Raw genomic sequence first — 16,761 nt, 5'->3', positions numbered from 1 at the left:
ATGGAGCACTAGCATGGAGATTAGCAGATAAGGGGACTAAGAACAGTGTGTAGAGTGAGAAGAGATCTAATCTAGGCTGGAGACCTTAGGAGCACCCACTCTTCAGTGGTGGGCAAAGAAAGAAGAATCTAGAGATCTAAGATAAACGCCATGGCTTGAACAGCAGCCAGCACCACCCTGTTCCAGCTTTCTAACATACATCATCTTATGAATAAGGGGGACACAGTCCTATTTTACAGTTGGAGATGCTGAGGTTATGTGACTTAATCCAATTTCACCCAGAGGTTATCCCCTGAAAGCATCTGGGAAATTAGGTACGTGTATACGTGTGGGTGTTCTCCTGGGGAGCAAGTATATGGCTTTCCTCAGACCCCTAGAAAAGCTCAGAACCATTGTTAAAAATCATACCAACAATAGGGGTGTCTGGCTGGCTCAGTCGGGGGGGCATACGACTCTCGATCTCGGGGTCGTGGGTTTGAGCCCTGCACTGGATGTAGAGTTTACCTAAACCAACAATATCAGCAGTGAGTGACCCGTACCCGCTACTAGCCGTGTGCCAGACCCAAAGACTATAATTGGGGCAGGACAGGCCAAAGAGCAGTATTGTGCATCTCTCTCCTTTCTACTAGTCCCTACTTCTCTGTGTCCCCACCCCCAGGGAGGAGAAAAGACCACCACCTAGTGTTTTCTCCCATGGTGTTTATAGGAGCCTAAACCTGTTAACACTTCCTTCCTTAGAACAGGAGAACTGCCCCTTTGTCCTACTCTCACTTCAGGTTCCACCCTTACTCCCAATTTTCCCAAAGGCGACTTCCTCTTCTGCCAAGCTGGGAAGAGATGCTTGGATAAGTGGGCAGGAATCCCCCTCTTGCTGAGCCGACTGGTTGTAGGGGCACCAGTGAAGCTTTGCGGCTGGTTTACCAGGACTCCTGCAGCCATAATCTTTCTGACTTTCGCCTGAGTGATAGGTGTGCCTCCTGGGTTGATAAGGTGCCCTGCGCCTCTGAATAAAAAGGCAGGTAGCCCCACAGGAGGCAAGGTGGGCACTGAGGCATGGGGGCTGAGGTGTATGACTTCCTCCTGGGACTGCTCTTCCTAACAAGATATTATCTGCCCTTGGCATTCGGGTTTGTTACCATGCTTTATGTCTCACTGCCAACTGGTGTGTGAAAACAGGTGCAGAGTATGACAACTATTTCTTTTACACCTCTCACTCTTGGGCTGAGCCCTGTGAAGACAGGAGGAAAATTCAACACTGGCGGCCACTATTCCTGGTTTCGCTGTCGCGAGAGGGAAATTGATGACATTGTGAATTTGTGGGAAAAACAAAAACCGTGGATACAAGGACCCCCTCCACACCCGCCAACTTCACTCTTTGTTCTCCGAACTTTTTATTATTGCTTCTCTCTCTTAGCAACCCCTCTAGACTATTCACTTCCTAGATGTGGATATCCAGCTTTGTAGTTTTACGCTGGATTTGTGCTCTTGGAGTATGTCTCCATCTGTATAATTCAACAAACTGTTATCATAACTACAGGTCTTGGTTCCTGCTGCTTATCGATCTTTTCCTCCACTTGCTGTTTTTATCGGCCTACTTTGGGCCTCACCAACAAGAATGTCTTATTGTACCTGTCCTTTGGGAATATTTCCTACAACAAATGCTAGATTGTTTTCACTCCCTGGCTTCCTGGCTTGCTATCAGTTAAGAGTTGCTGATACTAACAGTGTATGTTCAGCTCAGTGCTGACAAAAAACAAAACCAAGCCAGAAAACAAAACCTCACAGAAGCTACTAGTTGTCCTAGAAGTTTTCACTCATAGCGAAACAGACAAAACAATTTTGATAGGAATGCTGCCTTGGAAGATAATGGAGTCACAAAGCAGTCTGAGTTGTTGGCTGCCTTCTCTTGCCATGTTACTTTCCCTTTGCTGCTGCTTCTCTTCTAAGAAGCTTCTGGTCACATTCCTCCCTGGAAGGTCAGTGAGGGGCGGTGAGGGGGGCAACACTTGAGCACTATGATTCATCAGGTTCTGCATTTGATATTCAGAATTAATCTGATGCACGATAGAAATCAAGAACAGTCAACTTAGTATCTTGCCCAAATAAGTTAGCAAGAAAGGGTCCGGAAACACTTAGGTATCGTGTTGTTAACCCCTGCAACAGGGCCTCCCCTCTTACAAACTCTGTTATACTGTAAGCTTTCCATGTCACTCTCCTTCAGGTTCTGAGTTCCTCCAGGGTGAGGACTGTGTCTTCATGTACACGTTAGACACTCCTCAGATGTCAATTTATTTCTCTCTCTTCTCTTCCCCTAATCCATCACGAAACACGAGCTTGATTATGCTATCTAGTGACATGGTTTGCATTCTCCATAATTCAAGGATGTAGTAGTGGTATACCACTTGATTTAACTGAGGACATAATAACACACATGATATGAACAGTACAAAGCAACAGGTTCTTTACATGCAAAAAAACAGTTGGGTTGTAGAGGAAAGGATATTAATGAGGGTAGTTATAGACATGGTAGAAATAGACTTCATAAAAGATGTGGGGTCAGAGTGCCTGGGCAGCTCAGTGGGTTAACCCTCTACCTTCGGCTCAGGTCATGATCTCAGGGTCCTGGGATTGAGTCCCACATCAGGCTCTCTACTCAGCGGGGAGCCTGCTTCCCCTCTCTCTCTGCCTACTTGTGTTCGATCTCTCTCTCTCTCTCTTCTCTGTCGAATAAATAAAAATCTTTTTTAAAAAAATAAAAGATGTGCGATCTTGAGTCATGGAGGACTAGGAGGATTGGGACCACAGCAGTTATCTAGTTCTGCCTGTGGGGAGTAAGGAATCGGGGTAAATAAGTAATGGATAGACTAGAGAACTACCTTGGGGCTGAACTTGGTGCTTTCCAGAAGTAAGAAACCAAAGCTCAGAGCTGTTACATAAAGAATACTCCATCCCATTGAGAGGTTAAGGCAAGGGGAAAAACTGAAATCTTCTTCCCCCAAAGAATATTTTCTAGGAAAGGTGAATGAGGGATGGGTGCCAATTGCCAACCATCAGAATCTTTTAGATTCATCCTCTGCAATGCCCCAGTCTCCTCAGGAAGAAAATCAGTTTTTATTTTATTTTATTTTTTTATTATTTTTTTAAAGATTATTTATTTATTTATTTGACAGGCAGAGATTACAAGTAGGCAGAGAGGCAGGCAGAGAGAGAGGAAGAAGCAGGCTCTCTGCCAAGCAGAGAGCCCGATGCGGGGCTCGATCCCAGGACCCTGGGATCATGACCTGAGCCGAAGGCAGAGGCTTTAACCCACTGAGCCACCCAGGCGCCCCGAAAATCAGTTTTTAAAAGTGTGAGAAGGACACAGCTTTTCCTGGAGATCTTTCATCTTTGAGTTAATTAATCTCACTTCTGAAGCTGTGAAATGTTAAGGTATCACACAGGTCCAGAGGGGTGCAGAAAGAAAACACTTAGACTCAAAAGGCTAACACTCATTTAATGTGTACATAATCAGCAGACAGGGCTCAGTCTGTGCTCTAATGAAGAACTGCAAACTTTAGTTTGTAAGGAAAGTTAGGACCTGTGGCAACTCTTAATTTTCAGGAGAACTCAATGTTAAAAGTTAGAAGGTTGGGGAGAACATCCACTTCAAGTCCAGATTTCTCATGGTGAAGAAAGGGAAGAAATTGGAACCCTGCAAGGTCCGACCCCTCATCCTGGATCTCATAGTAAGTAGAGCTCAAATTGAAGTGTTGGGTCCAAGAACCACGTTTTGAATACCTCAGGGTTTAAAGGGTTGAAAGACCCAGGGAGGATACATAGAGCATGGGTGTTTCTGGTTGCTTCAAAGAGGGGAAAATGAATGGCCAGGGAACAGGAGTGGGAGAGAGATTTAATATTCGCTGAATATCTTTTTGTACCTTTTGAATTTTGTGTCGTGTATATGTTGCTCAATCAAAAAATAAATAATTTTTTTTTAAGAGTTCAGTGGAGTCCTAACTATTGCTTTGTTTCCCCCATTGTGACATGTTTGTGTAGCACATTTTTTGGTTCAGCCTTTTGATTCTGCAGAAGCAAGGTTAAGCACTTTGGAAGAGGTGATGGCCGTTGGTTACTACTTTGTGGCTAGAACAAGAAGAGCTCCTGTACCTCAAGCCAGTGCTATTCCACAGTCCTAGTTCCCTGCCAGTTTTGACTTTGGCACAATCTGGCAGAATAAAACCCAGAGAAACAAATGAATTAGTAGTCAGTGATTTCATTCACTTCAGAGCAGAATATGGTCATTAACCATGATGGGAAGGTCTCCATTAGATAACACTGTCCTTTCTGAGACAAGGGAAGATGCAAAGGCGGGAATCCAACATAATTCACTAGTAAGCTCCTTCAATGGCAGAGCCACGTGTTAGAAAAATCAGGCTGCTCCTTGACCCAAGCGGACTGTTGCCCAGCAGAAGTATGAAAATGACTGTCGAAAGGGCAGTGGAACAGTTGAAGAGCTAGCCGCCTGCTGGAGTTTTTCCAAACAAGGTATTATGAGAAAGGATCGTTGGTATGGTATCCCATGGGGGTTTAATGCAAGAATCGAATATGAACGATTAAGAGGACACTGGCTCAAACTTCCCAAGCCAGTTTTTCTTTTGGTGTTTCAATTTTAAACTCCAGTCGATATGGAAAATTAGAATGTGGTATGTTAGACTTAAAAAAGAAAATAATGATAATCTTGCTACTTCCTGTGCAGTAGTGAAAATACTCCTCAACTGGGTGCTGAGACCCTAAGGAATTTTGAAGGATGCAGAGGTGGGAATTACTTTATTTTCCCCTTAGGTATCTACATATAACCACCTATTAATACTGTTTACCTAAGTAGTATTTTAGTGGCAGTTAAACTGGTAAAGTCTAGAATTATCCTTACTTGCTATTTAGCTTACAGTATGTCTTCTAAATGATGTCTTTGAAACAATCTAATAATACTACCATTCATTAAATGCCCACTATATGTGACACACTGGGGTAAGTGCTTTATATGAAAATTTCCACTCGATTCTCAAATCAACCCCATGAGTTACTTACAGAGGAGCCTTACGGAAGTTAAATAATTTGTGCTGGTTAAATCGTGGTAGAGCAAAGATTCATATCCAGGCTGTTATTTGACCAGTATTTAATGATTGCCTATGTGGCAGGCATGAAAGGAAGAAGAGAAACAGCAGGGCTAATCTCTGCCCTCTTGAAACCTATGATCTTTAGAAGTGTTCTAATTCCAAAGTCCATGGTTTTGACATTAACACTATACTACTTCCGTAGATCGTGCAAAGGAGAGCAACAATTTCTAAGGCAGTCACTCCTTTTGAGAAAACTGGCATCCTTAGGGAATCTGGCCAAGCATTTCTGTGCTCTAATCCAACTTTCTTCATGCTTAACTAAAGTCATTTCTGTTCTGTGCTCAAAAGATAAATGCTGTGCCTTTAAGAAGTATAAAGAGCAGGCTGGGAGCACAGGCTGTGGCAACAGACCTGGGTTCTGGGCCCGGATGGTTCATTTACTAGCTTCCTGACCCGGAGCGAGTAATCCCTATGAGCCTTAATTTCCCCATCTGCAAAAATCGGCATATTACCATTGAGTGTACCTGTAGGATTAACTAAATGAGATGATGAGCCCACTACATAGTACACGTTCGGTAGCAGAAGGTCGCTGTTATTAACAGGATTAGGGAGCACAAGGAAACCTCGGGCACATGTGTTATGAAGGTTTGCTAGGCGCTTTTGGTAGCATTGTTTGTACAGTAGTGTACAGGTATTCTTTCTCTTAAAGGTGAACGCAATCTGATCGATCCCCGTTTCTCAGGCTTACGTACGCAATAAATACTAGTTGAATGAACGAATGACTGAAGGCAAGGTCAGTCTCAGCGAATTAAGAGGTTCAAAGGTGGAAGACATACATAAAACAAAGTTGATGCAATCCCTCTCAAGTCAGTGCCCTCGGTTCCCGTGAGTTTAACTAAGAATGTAAATGCAAATGGGCATAAAGGTAAATATAAACTGGTAAACGACACTTCGGGCCTCACCGTGCAGTTGTGAGATCAGATTAAATGCTGCATGGGAGAGTTTTTGTAAACGAACCTCTCTTACAAACGTGAGTGTGGCTCTGTATCAAAGACGGCCCACGCCCACGCTGCAGTGGCAGGCGCCGAGCCCCCGCTCCGCCCCCTCTTCCTGGTTTTTCCCGGCAATCCGCCCCTCCGGTGTCATGTGACAGGGTGCCCAGCCGGGACCAGCTCCTGATTGGCCGGATTGCGGAACGCCTCCCGATTGGCCGGAGGCCGGCGGGCCCCCGCCTCCCTCCTCCTCCTCGCCGCGGCCCACGTGAGGGGGGCGAGTCACGCGATTTCCGGGAACCCGTCAGGAAGGACATAAACAAAACAAACCGAGGCAGCATGGAGAGGGGCCGCGGCCCCTGCAGCGGAACCGGACCCAGCCCTTGAGCCTCCCCCACACCCACAGGTGAGCTCTGGGGCTCTCCGCCCGGAGCCTGCAGGGGCCTGGGCTGGGGGACTAGCCGGGCAGGGGGCGGAGGAGGGCCGCTGGCCTACGAGGCAGCAGCGCCGGGGCTCTGAGCCGGGCGGGCGCGGGGCAGCTGGGACCAGGGCCGAGTCTGGGGGCGCGCGGGCCTCAGGCTGCCTCCTGCAGGTCACGGGGTCTCCGGTTCCCCTCCCCCACCCCGGCCCGGGACGGTTATATAAAAGCGCAGCGCGGCTGTAGAGAGGACCCACGGGTGGGCGGCAGGCTAGGCCAGGGGTGGGCAACGCCAGGCGTCTGCCCTGCCAGGCCGCCCGGCCCTTAACTGCTGCCTCCGAGCCTGGGGCCGGGGCTGCCGGCTACCGGCCTGTCAGAGAAGCGAGCGGGTGGGAGGGGCCGGAGAAGGGAGGGGAGGCGAGGCTGGCGGGGGAGGAGAGAGAGGGGCGTGTGAGGAAGGGCTGGGGCCGCGAAGGTTGGAACTGGGCAGGCAGGAGACGAGGAAACGCTGGCTGGGGGTTGGGGGGGATCCAGGCAGGGGTGTCTCTGGGGTAGCCGCTCCCCCTTCCCGTCTCCGCCCCAGGGACGGGCGAGAGGGGCCTCCCTCCGGGATTTGTTTATATGTCTTCTCAAAGCAGCTTGAAGCGGCTCGTAGGCGGAGCCCTCAGCGCGGAGTGGCAGGCCGCGTCGTCCAATGGGACAGGCGGATGAAGGCGGCTGCACCAATGGACGTGGGGGAGGCGGTGCCTCGGGCCCCCCAATTTGTTAGGCTGTGCCGGGGGTGGGCCGGGTGGGGCGGCCATGTTAGATGGGAGGGGACCGGTGGTGGTGGGTCACTGAGAGGGGAGGAGACAGGGCAAAGGGCAAGGGAGCCGGGCCGGGGGCGTTTCGGGTGTCCGAAGGCGAGTCCAATCGGACCAGGAAGTAGCTCAGGGGAGCCAGACCCCGACCCACCGCTCTCCCCTCCCGAGCAGAGGAGGCAGGGAAGTACCGAGGGCAGTCTAGCCGCTCCTGGGGGTGGTTCCTGGGTCTAGATGGAGCTCAATCTCTGGATTCTCCCTCTTTCTCGGCCCTACCCTTCCTGACAAACACGGCCGCCAAACCCTGTAATTGCTCTCCTCTAACCCAAGAAAGCAAACCTTTTTGCTGTTTCTGAGCGGACTCGAGCTTTAAGACTACGTTAACGAGGTGCTTGAATAGCTAGCGGTCTGAATTTCGGCACAAGGCCTCACATAGAGGCAGACAGTGAGGAGGAAGTTCTGCTTTTCTGGATTTTGCACAGAAAACCGGGACTAGAAAAAGCCGAGAAAGTTAAGAGCTGGGTGGGGTTTCCATTTTTTTCGTCAGGGTACCTTCTAAAGATTGCCCCCGCACTTTCTAGTCCTAGTCCTAGTAGTAATTTGTCCCTCCTGCTTACGTAAATTTGTAGTTCACGTGAGTCAAGTTCATAAGAAAACTGAGCCTTGAGAAAATTACTTAGATTTGAAGGTTCTTTAGGACTTTGTCTTGTGAATATCCTGCAGGTGAGGAATAGGATCAAAAACTGACATTTCTTTTTAAAAAGCAGAAAATATGGTTTTTATGTAAATCTGGTAATCTGTGGTAAACTGTTGTCACTTGATTGTACTTTTAAATATTTTTTTCCCATTCTCTTTTCATCCAAAATAGCTGGGAAAACACCAGAGATGAAGGGGGAAATGGTATGAGTAATTAGAAAATCATTTATTTTACTTGTTTTCTGATCATTTTGGCATCCTGTCAACATTATTAAATGCTTGATTTATGTTAGCATAACCTTACAACCTGTGACTGCGCTGGTATTGTCAAGGGTACCAGGCTTTTATTGATGCACTTTGGTTAAGCACGTCGGGTATCCTGCAGAGGCCATTCAGGAGTTGATTGTGTTTATTCAGGAATTTGCATTATCTCCTATTTTGTTAACCAGAGGAAAAATAATAATTGGTAAATAAATGATTTGTCGATTTCTGTATTGTTTTGACATGCTTGAGTCAGTTCTGTTAAGAATGATATGTAAAAATATAATCCCTGGCTTTTTAATAGACTTCAGTTCTTAAATATAACTTTTACAGCAAATAAAAGTATTAGTTTATTATTTATTGATTTTTCTTAAGAATGGCAAAGAGAGAGGAGCCTGGCTAGCTCAGTTGGTAGTGGGATATGCCGCTCTTGATCTCGGGTTCTGAGTTCAAGCACCACATTGCGTCTACCGCTTACTTTAAAGAATAAAGTAAGAATGGCAAATAGAGCCGACGTGAGTTACTTGGGTGTAATTCTTTTATATGACATATATCAGCTTTGGAATTTTTAGACTAGTAAGCATAGAAGAGACTAAATACATCCAGGAGGAGAGATTTTGGATGTTCCTCTTAACCATCCCTTCTCTGTCTGGACAAATGAAAACAGACCCTTAGAAAGACTGTGTGTCCTACTTGGTTTACTAGTTCACTCTGTGTGGGTTCTTGGATGCCCGTTTAAAGACTGAGAGAATAACTTGTATGGTTCCCTGGTGGTGGTTAACAATACAAGTGACCGTGAAAGTACAATGAATTTGTATGTTTATTATTGTAGCACAGTTTTGAAAAGAGTTAAACTAAATCCACTGTTTGCTTTTAAATATAGTTTGTAGTCAGGATTGACAATTTTATGACTTGGAATTAATCAGCAGAGGTTTGTTTTCCTGTGGGTTTTGACTTGGATGTTTGGGAGAAAAATTCTCTTTCATTGTATTCAGCAGTTCATCTAACAGGCTAGATAAACTCTTAAGCTAGATATATTTTGTCTGGTTGTTAGTCTGATGATTCTAAGATAGGGGTCGGCAAGACTATTTCTGTTCACGGTCAGATAGTAAATATTTAGGTTTGTGGGCCATGTAGTCTCTGTCTCAGCTCTGCAAATTGTAGCATGAAAACAACCATAGATAATATGTTTGGGGCTGTATTCTAATAAAATTTATTTACAAGAACTGGCTGTGGTTGAAGGTTGTAATTTGTTTATCAACCCCTGTCCTAAGACATCAGTCACTGGGTTTTAATTACTTAGATGTAAAGATACTGCAGAATATATAAACATGCACTTCAGCTAGTAATTTGAGCACTTGCAGAATATACATTATCTCTTGCCCTGAAGAATTTTTAGAATAAAAGCAAAAGGCAGCACTGTAGTCTGCATTTTTATTTAATTTGCAAATAGATGTTTTCCTGAAAAAACCACTTTTATGTTTTTAGTTTTTTAAAGTAGGCTCCACGTTCAGTGTGGAGCCCAATACGGGGCTTGAGCATGTGAGCCTGAGATCAGGACCTGAGTGGAGATCAATAGTCAGATGCTTAACCCACTGAGCCACCCAGGTGCCCCTGAAAAAAAACGTTTTAAAGCAAATGTTGGAATGTTAAGTCCTTTTTATCTTAGAGATGCATTCTCATTGAAAAGTTTTTTGCTTTTTAAGATTATGATACCTAAGAACCTTAATATAGTCAAGGGTATAGTCTTACTGAGGTTTTAAAGTGGCATTTAGTGTATGATTCCTAACAAAACTGTTCACAGCTGTTCGAAGAGATGTTAGTCAAGTTAACTCTCTGAGTTCTTTGATATATCATGCAGTTAATTTGGAAGCCATACCCATGGTGCCATTGCCTGAGATGTTTGTAGAATTACCTATATAGGGTAGAATACTTTTTCATACAAGAACCCAAAAGATACAGGTTGCTACCCCTCCCTTTCCTTGGAAAATGTGAAGTAGTGCTAAGTGCCCACTGAAGTGGAGATGCTAAAACCCTAAAAATATTACATAGGCAAATACTTAATTTTTTCATGGGTAGCTTTTGCTTTGTTTCTGTGTAGTATTTCTCCAGTTTTGTTGACTCGAACTGGGTTTTAAGCGCATTCCTGACAGTTGAGAAAGGAGAATATATTGACCTCTTAAAATGGAAAAGCATCATGTGGCCTGTAATTGTGTTTCTAGTTCTAGTTAGCCTACTATTTGGCTGGGTGACTGTGGGTAATTCCGTTTATTAATTTGTAATGGGAGAGATTAATGATGTTTTCTATCTCAGTGGGATACTGGGAAATTGTCAGTTATTGTATTCTCAACTTCTTGTAGTTTGACTATGCCAATATTTCTGGCTGATTAGAACCACTTCTCAAATCTCTATTGAGTTTATTTGTTTTCATAGTTTAATGACCTCTCAGTTTACCTTTATTAGCACTTGTTCCACAGTACAGTATTTACCCATTTATGTTAACCTGCCTGGTGAGCAACTTGAGCTCAGAGTCTGCCTCTTTATTTTTATATCCCCAGTGCCTCACTCTGTGCCTGACACCTTTTAGTGTTTCTGAACTTCCTCAATAAATAAGTGCATTGCTAAAAACTCCTTATCTGGAAGGTAGTAAGTCAGTCTATTAGTAGAGATGTTGGACTTAGTTGGAAGGGAGGAATTAATCACCATCTGCTGAAACAAAAAGCCTTCATTTAAAAATTGACTCTTTTCTTTTGAGAAAGTTTATGGAAAAGCTATTTTGATGATGTTTAAAAATCCCTTGAATCTTTTGTTAATTTTTTTCAGATACATTCTATTATTTAGACTTGTTGAATATTCCTTCTAAGCATGCCCCCCCCCCACACACACACAACCTGCACTTTTTCTTTAGATTTGTCATTAGCTCTTGGCACACTTGGATCTCTGGGTGTTTGGCAAATATGATTGAAACCTCTTATTTCTTAGAGTTTGTGACAATTATTTGTCTGTATAGCAGTGTTTGTCATCTTGGGGAAGTACTGTAAAATCATTCTTGTTAATAAGTCTGATTCAGCCCAGGGAGGGGTGACATGGAGAGGGCTAGTCATGGAGAGAGTTTGTTGCAGGGGACTGCAGTGGGACTTGGTGACTGCAGTACTATCCCATTGTGTTGCTGGCCAAGGCTTGTGTGCTTTTTCACCAGTTCATGACCTTTCTCCCAAAATCTATCTTGAAACTCTCCTCCCCAAACAACTTTTTTTTTTTAAGATTTTATTTATTTATTTGACATACGGAGATCACAAGTAGGTAGAGAAGCAGGCAGAGGGAGGAGGACCCAATATGGGGCTCCATCCCAGGACCCTAGGATCATGACCTGAGTTGAGGGTAGAGGCTTTAACCCACTGAGCCACCCAGGCGCCCGCCCAAACAACTTTTTAAATCACCTATCTTCCCACTAATTCCCAGCAACTCTATTTTCATCCTGCTGTTCTGTCCTTTTAACACCAAACCTACTTTTACATCTTTTGTTACAAAGTCACGTTTTACTTATCTTTGGGTGTTGTTGATGTTGGCAGTTTCCCATGAAAGCACTAGGAGCTTGCTGATTTTGTGTCCTCCAGCTTTCTTCAGATTCTTGCACACTTATTTTCTTTAGTATATAATGTTCTGCCTTTGGGAGTTTAAGGTGCTTTTGTTTTTATTTTAGAGAGGAATTTTCTTATTTGACTGCTACATACTATCCCTGATGCAGTTTGCCTTCTCTGTTATATTTTTGCCATTCAGCCGAAACTTAAAGCATTATAAAAATAAAACTTTAAGGAAAGGTCCTTGATGATATGGGGAGAAACTAGGGGTAGGGTGCCTGTATTCTTGTTCAAAAGATTCAATATAGAATTCCTTTAAACAGCAAGGCTTCTAGCTTCCTACTTGTGTTGTATAAGATGTAAAAATTTCTTGCTTGTAAAAGGACTTTACGGTTTTGTGAAATGCTTCTTAGTAAGGGTTTTCATTCTTACTGGTGAATCCTTTACTAGAATTGCCTGTAGACTACTAGAGGAAAGAAGACCTTACATTTTAACATTAGGGTAATTTTTAGAACAACATGTTCTGAAAACACGGAGAGGAACTACTAACTCTGCCTTAGAAAGTTGGAGGAAAGTTGTGGAGAAGCTTCACAGGAAAGGTTCATTTAAACTCGGTTTTGAAAACCAGTGAAGGAAGCATTCTAGTCCAGTCAAGAAGGTATAAAAGGTATATGCGGGGCGCCTGGCTGGTACAGTCAGAGCATGTGACTCTTGATCTCAGGGTCATGAGTTTGAGCCCCACATTGGGCATAAAGTGTACTTAAAAAATAAAAGATGTATGTGATGTGTGGATATGAGAAGGCTTCACCTAGGACAGGGCCGTGGAGAGGGGATGGATGGAAGAGGAGGAGAAGACTACTTGGTGAGACTTAGGAGGAAAGGGCTTTTTTGTTTTCCTCTTGTTCTCTATTTCTCCGAGGTCTGCTCAACACTGTCAAGTGTCAAGTGTCTGGTTCCTTTACTCTGTGGGTCTGACTTCGATTAGATGGTCTCTTTCCCCATAGTTTTTGGTTTTTCTTTTAGTCCTTCATCAAGGTCTGACACACCTCTCTTCTCTCTTGTAATCTCTCAATACCAAGATACCTATTATTCTGACATAATGTGTCCCTGACCTTTATTTCATCACCTTGCTTCCATCCCTTCTGATATTCCTTTGGGTTTCTTTCCCCCCTTTTTTTAACTCTTACTTTTTTCATTATTTTTTAAGATTTTATTTATTATTTGTCAGAGAGGGAGAGCATGCACAAGCAAGGAGAGCAGGAGGCAGAGGGAGAAGCAGGCTCCCCACTGAACAAGGAGCCTGATGCGGGACTCGAACCTAGGACCCCAGGATCCTGACCTGAGCCGAAGGCAGATGCCTAACCAACTGAGCCACCCAGGCATCCCTTGACTCTTACTTTTCCTCTTCATTTTGCTTCATTTAAAAATAAAAACATTTTTTAACACTATCTGCTTCTTTGCATTTGAACAGCAACATATGTCTGAGTTGATTCCCTTTTGGGAAATCTTGTAAGATCAACTTGGTTTTGATACCTTTCCAAGTACTAATTAGCCGTCTCTGTGAATTTCCTTTTATGAAACATTTTCCTTTGTATTCAGAGATGCCATTTCTCATAGGCTACAATGCAGAATATGACCACTTATATGCAGTGTTTTCCACTTAATACTCCTTTAAATTGTTCTACAATAAGACTCAATTCAAATCTTATATTTTCCTGAAACTTTCCCAAACTTACCAGGTAGAGATGGTAGTACTCTATAGTGTTTTCTAAACACCTCAGCTTTACTGAGGTATAACTGACATAAGCGAAAATTTACCTAACTTTTCAGTTTTGAAAAATCTGTGCAGTCATCTGACTACCTCTACAGTCATGATATGGAACATTCCCATCACCGCAAAAAGTTCCCTCATTAACCCTGCTTCACCCCTTGCCCCAGTCACTGATTTACTTCCTATTACTGTACATTTGTCTTTCCTGAAATTTCATTTAAGTACAGTCATAGAATGATTTGTCTTTTGAGTCTGATTACTTTTTAATGTTAATAATGTTTTTGAGATTTCATGTCATTTCGAGTATCATTTGGGTACTTGTTAGTGCATGGATCCCAAAATCCGTCCGTCCATTTTGGATTTGCTTCCAGATACTCGGCCCTTGTGAATAAAGCTATTTTGAACCTTCGTGTACAGGTCTTTTAAATACTTCTCTTACCGTTAACTGTCTTTTATTTGGAGGTCCAGTGAAAGTTCTGAAGTTAACTGTATTCACAAACAGGCTTTTTGCTAGTGCTGTGGTTTTAACAGCGCCTCATTTGTAAGCTTAGACACCTGTTGGCTTAGGCCCTCATCTGTGAAATGGAACTGGGTAGAGAGTGGAGCAAACTGGGGAGCACAGGCCAGTTTAAAGGGATAATTTGTTTCAGTTCAAGTGATTCAAGTGATCTTGCTGGGAATATGTACCCAATGATTTTTTTTTTCCTCTCCAATAGAGTGGCATTTGTTAACAGGACTCAAATCTTATATGAAATTTCCAATTTAAATGCTGGCAGTTAAAATTTAATTTTTTAAAAACACCAGTGGATGAGCCCAACAAACCCATATGTAGGCATTGATTTGTGGCTGCAGTCCAGTTTGAGGCTTTTAGTTTAAATCCTCAGTTAACTTTGTATTTCCTTTTAAAATGTATATAATCCTGGTAGAGTGATCTTATTGGGACTTTGCTACCTAATGGCTTAACATAATGACTTGCTGGTTGTCCAGACTCCTACGTTAAAAAACTAATGAATTATATAAACAAATTTTATTCTTTCCTCTACTAGGAGTGATATAATAATTCTAAGTGTCTGATGCAGGGTGGGATCAGGTTCTTGTTACTCTTCGTACTTCTCTGATAGTACAGATCATGCATGGTTATGTTTTCCCAGCACTTGGGGTAGTCTGTCTCCTTTGGTTTATTCTAAATCCTGTTGAGACAAGTGTAGTATAAACTGTGTATTTGTATTAATTAGAAACTGTATAAGATGTTATAGATATAAAGATAAATTTTGTGTAGGTCCATTTCCTTGTGTTACCCAGCATATCTGGTAAAGCCAGTATAACGAAGTTTAAAAAAGAGAGGGTGCCTGGGTGGCTCAGTTGGTTAAGCAGCTGTCTTTAGCTCAGGTCATGATCCCAGAGTCCTGGGATTGAGTCCCACATCGGGCTCCCAGCTCCGTGGGGAGCCTGCTTCTCCCTCTGACCTTCTCCCCTTTCATGTTCTCTCTCACTGTCTCTCTCTCAGATAAATAAAATCTTTAAAAAAAAAAGAGAGATAAGCTATATGTAATTGTTTGAACAATTAGAGCAATAATCTCTCTGAAGAAACCCTTTCCTCTTATAATTTACTTACCAAAAAGATTTTTTTTTAATTTTTAATTTTTTATAAACATATATTTTTATCCCCAGGGGTACAGGTCTGTGAATCGCCAGGTTTACACACTTCACAGCACTCACCAAAGCACATACCCTCCCCAATGTCCATAACCCCACCCCCCTTCTTCCAACCCCCCTCCTCCCAGCAACCCTCAGTTTGTTTTGTGAGATTAAGAGTCACTTATGGTTTGTCTCCCTCCCAATCCCATCTTGTTTCATTGATTCTTCTCCTACTCACTTAAGCCCCCATGTTGCATCACCACTTTCTCATATCAGGGAGATCATATGATAGTTGTTTCTCAGCTTGACTTATTTCGCTAAGCATGATACGTTCTAGTTCCATCCATGTTGTTGCAAATGGCAAGATTTCATTTCTTTTGATGGCTGCATAGTATTCCATTGTGTATATATACCACCTCTTTTTGATCCATTCATCTGTTGATGGACATCTAGGTTCTTTCCATAGTTTGGCTATTGTGGACATTGCTGCTATAAACATTCGGGTGCACGTGCCCCTTTGGATCACTACGTTTGTATCTTTAGGGTAAATACCCAGTAGTGCAATTGCTGGGTCATAGGGCAGTTCTATTTTCAACATTTTGAGGAACCTCCATGCTGTTTTCCAGAGTGGTTGCACCAGCTTGCATTCCCACCAATAGTGTAGGAGGGTTCCCCTTTTTCCGCATCCTTGCCAGCATCTGTCATTTCCTGACTTGTTGATTTTAGCCATTCTGACTGGTGTGAGATGATATCTCATTGTGGTTTTGATTTGTATTTCCCTGATGCCCAGTGATATGGAGCACTTTTTCATGTGTCTGTTGGCCATCTGGATGTCTTCTTTGCAGAAATGTCTGTTCATGTCCTCTGCCCATTTCTTGATTGGATTATTTGTTCTTTGGGTGTTGAGTTTCCTAAGTTCTTTATAGATTTTGGACACTAGTCCTTTATCTGATATGTCATTTGCAAATACCTTCTCCCATTCTGTCAGTTGTCTCTTAGTTTTGTTAACGGTTTCCTTTGCTGTGCAAAAGCTTTTGATCTTGATGAAATCCCAATAGTTAATTTTTGCCCTTGCTTCCCTTGCCTTTGGTGATGTTCCTAGGAAGATGTTGCTGCGGCTGAGGTCGAAGAGGTTGCTGCCTGTGTTCTCCTCAAGGATTTTGATGGATTCCTTTCGCACATTGAGGTCCTTCATCCATTTTGAGTCTATTTTCGTGTGTGGTGTAAGATTTTTTTTTTTTTTTAAGTAATTTCTGCACCGAGTGTGGGGCTTGAACTCAGAACCTGAGATCTAGAGTCCCCTGCTCCATGGACTGAACCAGCCAGATGCCCCTACTTGTCAGTTCCAATTGTGTACAGAGATAACTAGTTTGAAGCTTATGAATTACTTTGTGAATCAAAAGATTTTTTTTTGCTGACTAAACCAGATAATTGACGTTGATCCTCATGAAGCCAAGGCAGGGATGTTAAATGACCTGTGTTGCCTGCAGATCCCTTACTTACCCTAG

The 16,761-nt window shown here is 43.2% G+C and overlaps 1 protein-coding gene across 6 annotated transcripts in view; it reads left to right on the top strand.

The window, feature by feature from the left end:
* Positions 1–6,319: 6,319 nt before the first annotated feature.
* CREBRF (CREB3 regulatory factor) overlaps positions 6,320–16,761 on the top strand; it is a 61,201-nt gene continuing 50,759 nt past the window's right edge. For 3 of the 6 annotated variants that reach the window (XM_013060646.2, XM_004737589.3, XM_004737587.3), the window contains exon 1: positions 6,326–6,494. The gene's annotated coding sequence lies outside the window, so the exon portion shown is untranslated. Of the gene's footprint in view, positions 6,495–7,308; positions 8,030–16,761 lie in introns of those variants that run through there. The other 3 variants (XM_045075599.1, XM_045075598.1, XM_004737588.3) reach the window with 3 other exon arrangements.

This window comes from Mustela putorius, unplaced genomic scaffold (genome assembly GCF_011764305.1).
Source record: "Mustela putorius furo isolate JIRA1106 unplaced genomic scaffold, ASM1176430v1.1 tig00000145_pilon_pilon_pilon, whole genome shotgun sequence".
Taxonomy (NCBI): Eukaryota; Metazoa; Chordata; class Mammalia; order Carnivora; family Mustelidae; genus Mustela; species Mustela putorius.
The sequence above is the reverse complement of the archived record's forward strand: the minus strand, read 5'-3'. Positions and strand labels throughout refer to the sequence as shown.